The 14,530-nt window shown below is 44.4% G+C and overlaps 1 protein-coding gene across 1 annotated transcript in view; it reads left to right on the forward strand.

The window, feature by feature from the left end:
• Nucleotides 1-308: 308 nt before the first annotated feature.
• CHRM2 (cholinergic receptor muscarinic 2) overlaps nt 309-14,530 on the forward strand; it is a 170,620-nt gene continuing 156,398 nt past the window's right edge. The window contains exon 1 of the mRNA XM_079992806.1: nt 309-1,063. The gene's annotated coding sequence lies outside the window, so the exon portion shown is untranslated. The remainder of the gene's footprint in view (nt 1,064-14,530) is intronic.

Raw genomic sequence — 14,530 nt, forward strand, 5'->3', positions numbered from 1 at the left:
AGCCGGCCACGATCTGTCAGGCTGCACAAACACCTTGCTTGCTCACAGAGCTATGTCTAACCAAAACCTTCACCCCACTCTCGAGTGACCTGTGAAGGGGAAACCTCTTCCCTTGGGCTTCCAACCCACCTGCCTACTCCCCCCCACGCCCATTTTGCTCTTTTTTTTGGGGGGGGGGAACTGCATGCATGTTAACAACCAGATCCACAATTTAAGAGAACGTGTGCATGCATAACACGGAAATCAGCCTCGCTTAGTCCATTTAGTCCTAGTCACTCCTACCAAGTAAATGGAGATGGAGTGGCAGTTGAGCAAAACCCCGTCTCGGGCACGTTTATTCGGAATCAAGTCCCCCCTGCATTCCGCTGTGCTTACTCGTAGGTAAACGTGCATAGGATTGCAGCCTAGCGGACTTCCCCTATGGCCAGATCGCTTGACCACATTGGAATGGTCTCGTTTTACACTATGGGGCGATCTCACCCAGAGCTATTGTTTTTATGTCACCCCTGATCCGCGTGTGTGTGTTTTCTTATGTTTGGGTTCTGCAAAGCAAAAGATTTCCCAAAGAAATCCGAGACATTCGCGCAGTCTTCCTCTCCGAAAGCTGCGACCGGCTTGTCATTTGCATCACTAACAATCTGGTTCCGATCGTTCTGCTGGCGCGTTGGGGGCTGCTAGGCACTCAAGGGTCTCGCCAACAGCCGTCATCGGGGTGGGGGTGGAGTAGGGGGTGTGGAGAAGAGCGCCTGGCTCTCGAGTACTAATGCCGCGCTGAACGCCTCTGGAAAGATTTGGAGGAAAACAACGCCGCGTCTCCACCAGCGAGGAGCAGGTTTGGGGGGCGCCCTGAGCGGCTGTCGGCTGGCAGCGAAAGAGGCTGGTGGGGCGCTTTTCTGAACAGCGGCTTGACTGAACGCAGCCCCTGATTGAGCGCACCCCACTTCCCCCTCCGACGATGGTCTAGGGCCCCTTCCAGGTTGGGGGTCGGGCACTTTCTGCTTCTGCAACGGACAGCCCGATATGGACCCGCAGCTAGCCCAGCGCGCGCCTCTGTCTTTCCAAGGTAGGGCATTTCGCCGTTTCACCCGCTGCTTTTCAAGGAACGTCTGGCTCGCTCGTCTTTTGTTCCCATCCGCGTTAATGTAGATTATTTTCACTGCGCACATTGCGCGACTAATCTTGTCTCTGCCCCGAACTTGACATTCGCTCACACTTCGGTAGTGCAGGCTCTGGATGGCCACGCATTGACCAGGGGTGGGAGAAGAGGACGGGGGTCCTACACCTTTAGTCGTCTCCTAGGGAAAGAGGGGAGTTCCCAGGGATGGCTTGTCCCGCCGGTGAAAGACCCTCTTCTGCGACACGGCTATTGAAGGTGTAGAAGCTCTTCTGAATCTGCCTACCTTCCATGTAAATCGCTTAATTCCATTGCAGCTGGTTGCCAATTTCCATCAGCTCACAGAGCCAGCATGGCCAATGGTCAGGGAACATGGGAGGTGTGCAACATCAAGGGGGCCACTCCTCTTGGGTCCCTAACCCTGACTTAATTTTCCAGTCAATTGATGCACTCAGTACTGGAGGCAGCCAGACGTGTGAGTTAGCTAGGCTGCAGGGACGCAAGGGGGGGTTATTTTGTAGTATTTCTAATGCTCTATTTTCTGATTAATTTACATTCTCTTTATCTTTCTGTCAGCCGTTTGGGACATATAGTGAAAAGCAGGGTACACATTCTTTAAATAAGTAGGTAGATACGGCAAATAAATATGGAAAGTCTCTCCATCCAAGGCTCTTTCACACATGCTGAACTTGTTGAAGTGCATGTGTGGAGGAGCCCACAGAAACATCTTTCCCAAGGAGAGCGAGAGGCAGTGGAGGTGCTGAGATGCATGAAGGTTGGGAGGCAGTGAAGGTAGAGAGGAGAACGGATGGCAAAGAAGTTTGTCATTGCTGATGTTTATTCATGAAGGGGAGTACAATAAAATAGATGCAGAAGTTTAAATCAAAGTGGGAGTTTGGTGCTTCGAATGAGTTATGTATAGTAAAGGAAGGAAAAGGGAGTGCTAGATTCCAAAGCCAGTACCAAGGATTGGATCAAGATTTACAGGGCAACCTTAAACATTTCTACTCAGATGTAATCCTCGTTGAATGCAATGATACTTACTCCCAAGTATGGGGTTAGGATGGCAATCTTAGGCTGTGTAGACATTACCAATTTAAAACACAGCTAAGTCATTCTTTTTCTCCATTTGGATTGAAGCTGGTTTGGGGGAAAATGCATCAGAATGCAGTATTTCATAAGAAACAACAGGATAGGTGTAGATTGTGGCCACAGGTGTAGATTGTTCTATGTGCACACACAACTTCCTAAACCATCGTTGGGAGTGTACTGGGTGTGCAGTAAACAGCAGTGTGTACATAGCCTTAGTTATGTTTATAGCAGACCCATTGAAATCAATGGGACTTTAAGATAGTCATGAATAACCTAGGCTGCAATACCCATTTATCTGAGAGCAAATCCCATTGAATTCAGTGGGAATTCTGAAATTCTGGGGAAACAAGTCTGTTAAGTCCACACTGATTTTGATGGGTCTATTCTAAGCTTTGAGTATGGATCCAGATGCAAAGCAAGTGCAACACAGGTGCAAAAAGCACCACAGTTGATGTAAGGAAGATGTTTATGGACAATGCAATCCTTTCCACATTTACTCGGAAGTAAATTTCACTGTGTTCAGTGAAGGTTATTCCCAGTTAAGTGTGCATAGGATTGCAGCCTTCAATGCAGTGATAGAAAAAAATGCAAAAAATAGCTTAGTTAACTTCTATATAGCATTTTTTTTCAGCCTTGCAGGAGGGGATTATTATGCATAGGAGGAGTGGAGTAAAGTGCAGCCAAAGCATGAAAGATGGAAACCGGCAGGGGCTGGAATTAGATGCAACAAATAAGTTAAAACCAATGCTGGGGTTCTGTGTACTGATGGGATCAGGCATTGAGATTTAGTTACAGCTATAAAGTAAAATTGGGAGGGTGGGACTGGACAGGGGAGATAGAAACATGGCAGAGTTAATGTGGGCAGACAAAATATGAACCGACAAGCTCCAGCCCCCCCACCATAACATAGGAAAATGTTTTCTGAACAGCCTCCCTAGTGCAGCAATGCTCCAGAAACGCATCTCTGTGCCCCTGTGGGTGCCTATCAGGGATGCCTTCAGAACAGTTATTGCAGAGGTCTTGAGAAAACACTTCTGGGAAGGTCAGATGGGACAGCTCTTGGGGGGGAAGAGAGATGGTGACTGTCATTCCCTGGCTAAGCTCTAGTCAGAAACTCTATTAAATATCTCTCCCTCCAATAGATCGTGCTTACGTTCCGGTTAGATAGCCTTAATAGTGCTGCCTTGGCTGCTCTGGGGTTTTGCAGTCAAGAGCTCCAGGCATTCAGATCAAGGGACCATTTCCAGAGTTTTATGGTCATTCGGATGCCCTTGAATCAGCTACATTTTTGCCCCTGCTGCACTTCCCTTTTTATACATACCTCTGATTTTCTTTGGTAGCAAAGTTGTTGTTTTTTAAGGAAATCTCAGGTCGCATTTATAAACGGATTGGTTTGATTTCCAAGGCTGGGGAAATGGAATCAGCCAGCATTGCCAATTCAAAATCAGCAGCTATTTCTTACCTTGGATAGACACAGAGGTTTATCAAGGCTATGCACACACATGAGCATATGCAGTTACCTTATACTAAGTCAGATCTTTGGTTGTGTCTAATTCAAGGGGCCATGGCTCTCCCTCCAGGGTCTCCCAAGCCTGCAACCAAACCGGAGGAGCCAGTCTGACTATTGCTGCTTAAGTGAGTTAGAACCATCACGAGTCTACTAGGCTCAAGTCCTGAAAACATTTACCTGTGAGTAAGTCCCATTGAATCGCAACAGCTGGGTGTTCCTGCATATGAAGCATGGTGTGGTATCATCCAAGTAGAACTTTAGGGCAGATGCCCAGGTCCTGCTAAGCAGGAGGGTCCCCAGATGCAGCAAGGTTAGCTTTCAATATGTTCTTAGAATCATAGAATTGTAGAGTTGGAAGGGACCCTGAGGATCATCTGGTCCAACCCCTGCAATGCAGTAATCGCAGCTAAAGCACCCATGACAGATGACCATCCAACCTCTGCTTAAAAACCTCCAAGGAAGCAGAGCCCACCATCAGAAAGATCTTCCTGATGCTTACTTGGGAGTCTCCTTTCTTGTAACTTGAAATCATTGGTTCAGGTCCTACCATCCAGAGCAGGGGAAAACAAGCTTGCTCCATCTTACATTTGACAGCCCATTAGATATTTGGCTATCACATCTCCCCTTAGTCTCCTCTTTACCAGGCTAAAGATACCCATTCCCCCTCAACTGTTCCTCATAAACCTTGGTTTCCAGACCCTTTGTCATCTTGGTTGCCCTCCTCTGCACACATTCCACTCTGTCAATATCATTCTTAAATTTTGGCACCCAGATCTGGACACAGTGCTCCAGGTGTGTTCTGATCAAGGAAGAATAAAGGTAAAGGTAAAGGTACCCCTGCCCGTACGGGCCAGTCTTGACAGACTCTGGGGTTGTGCGCCCATCTCACTTAAGAGGCCAGGGGTCAGCGCTGTCCGGAGACACTTCCGGGTCACGTGGCCAGCGTGACATCGCTGCTCTGGCCAGAGCCAGAGCCAGAGCCAGAGCCGCACACGGAAACGCCGTTTACCTTCCCGCTGGTAAGCGGTCCCTATTTATCTACTTGCACCCGGAGGTGCTTTCGAACTGCTAGGTTGGCAGGCGCTGGGACCGAGCAGCGGGAGCGCACCCCGCCGCAGGGATTCGAACTGCCGACCTTTCGATCGGCAAGCCCTAGGCGCTGAGGCTTTAACCCACAGCGCCACCTGCGTCCCTCAAGGAAGAATAGACCGGGACTATTACTTCCATTGATCAGAACACTATACTTCTCTTGATGCAGCCTAGAATAGCACCAGCTTTTTCTTTTGCTGCTGCATCAGAATGTTGACTCATGTTAAGCTTGTGGTCTGCTAAGACCCCTAGACCCTTTTCTGCACCAATGAAAGCATGCTATGTACTACTGACCTGCGATCCATGACAATAGCTGAGGAGTTCCACTTCTTTTACCCAGATCCACTTCCCAACAGCCCCGAGGCAAGTTGCAGAGTCATAGTTTCTTTTTTTAAAAAAAATAAAAATATTTACTAAGGTTTTCAAAGATAATACATAGTAAAACAAAAAGAAAAGAAAAACAAAAATACAAAAATACAAAAAATAAAAACAATTTAAAAACACATAAAGTTTCCATTTACTTATTTTCATTTAACTTATTTTCCAGACCTCCTCATACCTCCCTTTCTTATATTCCAATTCAATTTGTTTGTTTAGCAAATCCTCACCACTGATTCTTTTAGTTATTTCAAAACCTTATTTTCCATCTCTTTTATACATTACAGCTGAAAACCACTTAATTTCTATCCAATATCATTCTAACATTCCTTAATTTTACAATATTTCTGCAAATAGTCTTTAAACTTCTTCCAATCTTCTTCTGCCGCCTCTTTTCCCTGGTCTCGGATTCTGCCGGTCATTTCTGCCAGCAGAGTCATAGTTTCTGTGGTAGGTACTCCTACAACAAAGGCAAGACCCACTATGGAAGAGGATTTTTTTCAGTACCATCCTAGTCACGTTCCAAATCTCTCTAAATCCACCAGACCTTTTCACTGAACTCTCATGTTTTTCTAGGGAATATAGGAATGACATATCTGCACTTCAAAAGTGCACATACCACACACACATATATCAGCATCTCACTAAAGACTTTTTGGACTAGTCATTTGGTAAGGACATCCATAATTCTCTGCAGGAGAGCTCAGCTCCTTCTAAAACAGAGGAATAGGGACCAGTGGTCCTTCATATTTTACTGGATTTCATCAGCATCAACCAGATAACCAATGGAAGTTTTAGCCTAGCAAAATCTGGAGGGCTATAGGTTTCCTCTCCATGCCCTAACAGTATTACAGTTCACCAAGTTCCCTAGTCAAAAGGGGTAACTGTTAAATTAGTTTAAGTCCACACCATGGATAAGCCTTCAAATGCTGTGGCTACTACCTTTCAGGCAAGAAATTCGGTGGTCTGAAGCTCCTGATGTGTTTCTAAACAAGACTAAGTTGCTTTGCTGCTGTTGAAGATACTGCCACAAAATAGTGTTTAAATGGTAATACACTGCAGAAATTGCCCAGTTATCCAAATGTCTCTTGCCTGGAACTTTCAGGCCATTCCCACAAATGATGCTTACATTGGATTTTTCATTTCCTGCATCGGGGATTCAAATGAAAATCTTCAGGCAGCCTAGAATGTGCATTCAGTTTGAAATTGGCTTCTATACTGCATGAAAAGACATTCACGAGTTACAGTTGCCGGTCTAAAAACTGCTCTTATAATTGAACTAGCACTGTGCAAAAGTGTCCATAATTTTTTGGGTGCAGAGTTATTAAAACCCATCTTGAACTCTCCATGCTTTAGACTAGGGCCAATGCATGTGTAAGGAAAAGAACCTTCCTCATTTAACTGAGCATTCAATTATCTGAGTGTCTTGGATGTCCCCTGGAGCATTCCAATGAATGGTGATGTGCTATTATACTAATAACGATGATAACAGCACTGAAAACAATTCTGTAATGATGATCCTCACATGAATTAACGTCACCTACGGGCCCATCGTCTAACATTTTGTCACTCCTGTTTCCTTATTTGATCAGTTACTTAACAGGGAACGGAGTGGCGTCCTTTAAGGCTAGTCTTAAAATACACAATGCACAATTTGGTACCCAGCAAAGTCTGAACATCCACCAAATATTATCACCTGCCTGTCTGAGACAGCAACCAAACAAATAAGCTTATTGTGCCCCTTATGTGTCACCATAAAAAAATGTCTCTTGGTGGGTGGCATCCTTATGTCTAATGGTCCACAAGCTGTGTATACCTTCAAAAGAACTTTCTTCTAAGTAAGGGGTTTAGGAACAGTAAGGGGTTTAGTCATGCTGCACAATCCAATACAATTTTTCTTGGGAGTGACTCCAATTGAGTTCTGTTGACAGGGAAACTAAAACCCCAGTAAGCATGTCTAGACAGCAGTTCTGTGTTCTATTGGAGTTAGTGAAAATGACTCCTGCACAGATATGCATAGGCTCGGCAGACAAGTGTTTCAGCACAATGCATTACTGCCCAACCATAACCATGTTTACTCGGAAGCAAATCCCACTTTGTTCATGAGAGCTTATCTCCAAGCAAGTGTGCCCAAGATTGTGTCTTCCATGCTCCATGTTCAAATGTGGGCTTTGCCTTCTGACTGTTTGTGTGCTGGTCATATATTTCTAAATCTGAGTTCTCACCCACATACCATAATACCCCATTCCCATTTCAGTGTTCTAGCACAAGCTCTGGTTTTTTAAACTAGCAGAGTCAAGTGGTTTGAGACAAAGGTATACTAAATAATAATAATAATAATAATAATAATAATAATAATAATTCTGCTGCATGCAGAAGGCAGAGTGGTGTTACTAGGTAATTCTAGACCCTGGACTTAAGAGTCTTACAAGGGATTTAGATTGCCATGAGTATTATTGCAATTGCAAAGCACACAACTGACATTTCTCTTCCCCTCACACCCCCTCATTCCATGCTTTACAACTGCTTCTGTAATCCTGATATGCAAGACAAAAACACAGCTTGCCAACCCTAATCATACACTGAGCATGTGCGGTTTGGCATTTTAAGTTCACTTAAGTTTAGAAGAGGGGTGAAGAAACTCAAGTCTTGGGGCTGAATGTGGCTCTCTAAGCCTCTCCATCTGGCCCTTGGGACTCTCCCCACAAACATTGATTTGGGCAGACAAATCAGGATAAATGCTGAGTAAACAGGATGTCTGGAAGCTGCGTAGGCTACAGAAGAATGAAACCAGATCCAGAAATGTTCTTCTACCTTGTGCAACTACCTGTGCCCATGGAAACATCAGATTCTAGATAATTTTATAGCACTGCTTGAAATTACTCTGGTGTAAGTTCTGGTGCAAGAACTTATGGAACACCACTGGCAATTATTTTCCTTCTACTCATAGCTCCTTGGATCCAAACCATCCCTTTCCTTCACCTTCTTTGGCTTACATAACACAGAATCATTGACATTTATGCAGAAGAATGTCCTGTTGTGTATACACTCAATCAAGTGTCTATAGCAGGCATCCCCAAACTCGGCCCTCCAGATGTTTTGGGACAACAATTCCCATTATCCCTGACCACTGGAGTTGTAGTCCCAAAACATCTGGAGGGCCGAGTTTGGGGATGCCTGGTCTATAGAAAGGTAACCCTACACCAGGAACCACCAATCTTGTGGAGCACATTTGGATATTTTGAGAGTGAGGTGGGCACCACAGATTATTTGCTTTCCCATAGGGTCTGGGTAAAAGTGGGGTCCAGTGTAATTAAAACAGATCCTTTTGCATTTGAATAAATTTTACTTAGCCCCCGGCAAAAGGTCATCCAATTAAACCTTACATTGCACCATAAAAAGTCCCAGATCTTTTGCTTGCCAACATCTTGTAGTTTTTATGGTTCAGTAAATGGAGACCAATGTAATCTATAATTTGGTGAACTTCGTAAGAGTGGACAACCCTAGGAAAAAAATATATGAAATTTCAAGAGGCTCCATTTTACTGGATCCAGCCTGTGTTGGATCCATGAATGCATGTTCCTCCCACTCCACTTTCTCTCCCTATCCCTAGTCACTCCATTTACCTCCCCTAGTCTCCCAAATTGCCTCCTTTCCCCTCCCACCCCTACTTCCCTCTCAGTCATTTTGCTTTCTGCCCAGCTACTCAGGTGCCAAACTGACTCTTCAAAAGCACATAGAGTTGAAAGATGTGAGAAAGCGTGTCACTCTTTCAACTTCCTTATTCTGCTCTATGTGCTTTCCAGGAGCAGGGACGGAGGGGGACGGACATAGTTAGTTTTGCCATCTCATGATAAAGGGAGCAGTGAGTGGTGATGAGGTACAGAAGCTGTGAGGACCCCAGGGAAAGCTCTTAGGGGTGCCATTGGGCCCATGGTCCCAGGTGACCCTAGAGTTGCACTTTCCTGGGAATTTCTCCAGAACAAGCATCACCAGAATCTAGGAATGCTGTGCAAGGATAATATCACACTTACATCCATTTGGCTGGGGCTTGCACAGAATGATGATTTATGATTATTATTAATTATTACACTCTGTGCATGTGAACTACAGTTCCCTAAATTCATTGAGAGAAGGCATGTGCTTTAACTGCGATTTAAATGTTTGGCGTGTATGCTGCGATTATCTCCTTATTGCAGATAGAAAACTGAGGTTAAGAGAGAGTAGCTTGCCTAAAGCCTCTTAATGCATGCAGGGGTGGACAAAAAACCAGATATTACCTGATTCATAGATCAGACTGTTGTAGTGCAATCCTCATGCCTGTGTATTCAGAAGTTAGTTCAGTGGGATTCACTCCCAAATTAGCATACATAGGATTGCAGTTTTAGCTACTCCCCTGTATCAGCTCCAGGAGAGCTTTCAAGAGTCCCGCGCACTTTCTGTTCTAAAAAAATAAATAGAGTTTGATGATGACAGATGTTATACCAGATTTAAAAGAACGTTGTTTACCAGAGAGCCACAGGATGTCAGAGAAAGAAAAAGAGGGAGAGAGAGAGATCTGCAGAAATGGCTTACTAATACAACATAATTCCTAATTGCTTCTGATATGAATGCTGCAGCAAAGAAGGCAGCAAAGGAGCTCATGTGTGTTCTAATGAAAAACAAACAAAAGTACTGCAAAGTCCAGAAATTGGACTATGAAGTCAAGAGTTAGATGGCTTTAAAAGTCTGTGGTCTCATATTTCTTTTCTTTTTAAAACTAGAATCTTTAAGGTCTATCAATATGTTTCAAGCTAGATGCAATGCTAAACGTAGCTCTACGAAGCACATTAAGAATTCCCCCCCCCCCCCAAAAAAATGGCAATTTCCTTAGGACTACAGCATGCAGCTTTTTGCATGTCTCATTTTTCACTCCAGCCAGGACACCACAATTGTTCTCTTCCGATTTCAGTTCTGATGCTTCAGTTATACCAACCATGTCTCCTATATCTATCTATCATCTATCTCTCCATCTATCTCTCCATCTATCTCTCCATCTATCTCTCTATCTATCTCTCTATCTATCTCTCTATCCACATAAATACATGCCACAATAGCAAACAAAATTAATACCCTGTCACACACACAATCTAGGGGATAGATTATTTAATTAACCAAAGACCTGGGAGTAGATATATCTTTAGACACCAGGCAAAAGCATTTAACAAAGGTACCAGGTGAGCCTCCCTTAGGAAGGCATTCCATAAGTGGAGAGTCACTGCAGAAAAGGCCTTTTCTCATGTTGCCAACCTCTGGAGCTCTCACAGAAGAAGCCCATGAAGAGCCTCAGGTGATGAATGCAGGGTCCAGGTTGCTTCAAGGCTTTATAGGTCAAAACCAGCATATTGAATTGGGGCCAGAAACTAATTGGCAGTGGAGTTGGGCCAGGATTGGCATTATATGCTCAAAGAAACTTGTACTGGTGAGCAACCTGGTCACTGAATTCTGAACCAGCTGAAGTTTCCAAACTGTCTTCAGAGGCAGTCTCACACATAATGTTTAGCAGAATTCTAACCTAGCGGTAACCAGAACATAGACAACAGAAGTTTGGCTATCCCTGTCCAGATAGTGGCACAGCTGATGGAAGGCACTCCACACCAACAAGGCCACTCAAGCCTCAAATGACATCAATGGATCCAGATGCATCCCCACACTGTGTACCAGCTTCTTCAGAGGGAGTATAACCCCATGATGAGTAGGCAACCTCCCATCCATCTGGCCTAGGAAACAACCCACTAACAGTAACGTAAAGGGTAAAGGCACCCCTGACCATTAGGTCCAGTCGCAGACGACTCTGGTGTTGCGGTGCTCATCTCGCTTTACTGGCCGTGGGAGCCGGTGTTTGTCCACAGACAGTTTTTCCGGGTCATGTGGCCAGCCGCTTCTGGCGAACCACAGCAGCACACGGAAATGCCGTTTACCTTCCTGCCGGAGCAGTACCTATGTCTCTACTTGCACTTTGACGTGCTTTCGAACTGCTAGGTTAGCAGGAGCAGGGACCAAGCAATGGGAGCTCACCCCATTGTGGGGATTCGAACCGTCGACCTTCTGATCAGCAAGCCCAAGAGGCTCTGTGGTTTAGACCACAGTGCCACAGCGCCACCCAGTCTTACCTGCATTGAACTTCAGATATTGGCTCTCATTACCAGGGCACGACAATGGTTCAGAACATCCACTGCTTCACGTTCCAATGCAAATGAGAAGTAGAGCTGTGTGTCATCAGCAAATTGCTGACAATGTACTCCAGAACTCCAGATGACCCCACTCAGCAGTTTCATGTAGATGTTAAACAGCATGGGGGGGGGGGATAAAATCAAAACTCCATGGGGCTGAAGAGAACACGCCAAACATCACCTTCTGGAAATGACCATCCAAGTAGGACAAAGTAGTGCCACCCATCCCTAACTTGGACAGCTGCTCCACAAGAATTGTTGTTGTTTAGTCGTTTAGTCATGTCCGATTCTTCATGACCCCGTGGACCAGAGCACGCCAGGCACTTCTGTCTTCCACTGCCTCTCGCAGTTTGGTCAAACTCATGCTGGTAGCTTCGAGAACACTATCCAACCATCTCGTCCTCTATCGTCCCCTTCTCCTTGTGCCCTCCATCTTTCCCAACATCAGGGTCTTTTCCAGGGAGTCATCTCTTCTCATGAGGTCGCCAAAGTATTGGAGCCTCAGCTTCACGATCTGTCCTTCCAGTGAGCACTCAGGGCTGATTTCCTTCAGAATGGAAAGGTTTGATCTTCTTGCAGTCCATGGGACTCTCAAGAGTCTCCTCCAGCACCATAATTCAAAAGCATCAGAGTGGCTGGGGAAGCCCAGCCAGATGGGCGGGGTATAAATAATAATAATTATTAATTATTATTATTATTATTATTATTATTATTAGGCAATCAGCCTTCTTTATGGTCCAGCTTTCACTTCCATACATCACTACTGGGAAAACCGTAACTTTTACTATACAGACCTTTGTTGGCAAGGTGATGTCTCTACTTTTTAAGATGCTGTCTAGGTTTGTCATTGCTTTTCTCCCAAGAAGCAGGCGTCTTTTAATTTCGTGACTGCTGTCACCATCTGCAGTGATCATGGAGCCCAAGAAACTAAAATCTCTCACTGCCTCCATTTCTTCCCCTTCTATTTGCCAGGAGGTGATGGGACCAGTGGCCATGATCTTTGTTTTTTTGATGTTGAGCTTCTGACCATATTTTGCGCTCTCCTCTTTCACCCTCAATAAAAGGTTTTTTAATTCCTCCTCACTTTCGGCCATCAAGGTTGTGTCATCTGCATATCAGAGGTTGTTGATATTTCTTCCGGCAATCTTAATTCCAGCTAGGGATTCATCCAGCCCAGCCTTTTGCATGATGAATTCTGCATATAAGTTAAATAAGCAGGGAGACAATATACAGCCTTGTCGTACTCCTTTCCCACAAGAATACCATGGCTGATTTGACCCACTTGCTAGCAAGGCCTGTGGTTCTGTTAACTTCTAGATAGCTGAGAACCTATCCCTGAACGATTGCCAGAGTGGTGACTCTTCCAAGAGGAAGACTGCAGTCTATTGCTGGGAGATGGTAGTGGAACAAGAGCTGGACTGGCAGGTACAGAGACACCACAAAGTATCAACTCTGTGTCCGCAATGTCTACTCCAGCCTTTGCCAACCTGGTGCCCTCCAGATGTTGCTGGATGGCAACTGCCATCAGATGTGTTGGCTGTGCCTGATGGGAGTTGTAGTTCAACATCATCTGAGGGGCTTCACACTGGTGAAATGTGGTCTACTCTTTACTCACACTGACCAGCCAGTATCTCCCAAAGGATGACAGAGCAGCAAACATTTATTCCTTCTCTGCTAAATTTCAAAATCTGAGACTGCAATCGCATGGGGAAGCAAAGTTTATGGGGGGGGGTATTGTTTCATTTTTATTGTGTTACGCATTCTGTGTTTTTATGTTGTAAAACTCCCCGTGACTGTTGGGTGAAGGGCAATATATAAATTTGAGAAATCATCATCGCTATCATCATGGAGCACATATTTCCTTCTAAATATGCATGGATGGGATCCTACTCTAAAGCTGCTGTCTGTGAAGGTTACACACCTGTTAGTGAGTAAGCAACATTGAACACAGAGAAACTTGCTTCTAAGTAAACACACACAGGATTCCAAGGCTACAAAATGTTTACCTAGGAGTGAGACATGTGTAGGATTGCAACCCTGACTGATCATAAACAGATTTACTTTGGAGGGTGAATGAGTACTCCCGTTACTTTCAGATTCTCATGTCCCCAGCCTTTAATCCAGTTCTCCACATCAGATTGCAATTTATTTATTTTTAAAACGAGTCTTAATGGAAATCTATCAGCATTTTGGTGCAGATTTCTCCTAATATACATAATGTATTTTTGCCTAATATACACATTGCAATGCCATTTGCCCTATCATCATCCTTTTTTAAAAAGGTCATTTCCACATTTATATGCACACTTTGACCCAAAAGGCACATTTTTGGACACATTACTTAGCTAAAGAACTTCACTGCAACATCTGGAAAAATGCAAATTTTGAAGGAGGCTGTGTTTCAGTTCACATATTGTTTCAGAAAGTGTGAATTAGTAAAACATCTTTTTTTAAAAAAGAAAGAAAGTGTGAATTTGGTTTGTGTTCCAATGCTAACCGAGTTGAAATTCTGCCCCATCCCTACTTGAAATTAAACCCCATTTAATGATGTGGTCCAGCTCTGAGGGCCTTCTGGCAGTTTCCTCAATGCGAGATATGAAGTTACAGGAAACCAGGCAGAGGGCCTTCTTGGCAGTGGCGCCTGCCCTGTGGAACGCCCTCCCACCAGATGTCAAGGAAATAAACAACTATCAGACTTTTAGAAGACATCTGAAGGCAGCCCTGAAGGCAACTTAGGGAAGTTTTTAGTATTTGATGTTTTATTCTGTTTTTAATCTGTTGGGAGCCACCCAGAGTAGCTGGGGAAACCCAGCCGGATGGGCAGGGTATAAAATTTAATTGATTGATTGATTGATTTAGTATTTCAACTCTTGGATGTTTTAAAGTAGGGTTGTAAATCTTTCTTAATTTCACTGTTTGCTTTTTCAAACTGCTTTGAGGGGTTTTTTTTACCATCAAGCTATGTATTTTAATAAATAGGCATGCTCTGGATCTTGCCACATTCTTTAAGGTGCTACCAGACTTTTGCTTTGTTGTGCTTTCTCTATTTTGTATGGACAGGAGGACTTCTGCAGAGAGGTCAGTCACCCTCAAGAAAAGACGCAGGGGCATCAGAGAGAAAGGGAAGCTGAGCAC

Source organism: Podarcis cretensis (genome assembly GCF_951804945.1).
Source record: "Podarcis cretensis genome assembly, chromosome: 10".
NCBI classification, from domain to species: Eukaryota; Metazoa; Chordata; class Lepidosauria; order Squamata; family Lacertidae; genus Podarcis; species Podarcis cretensis.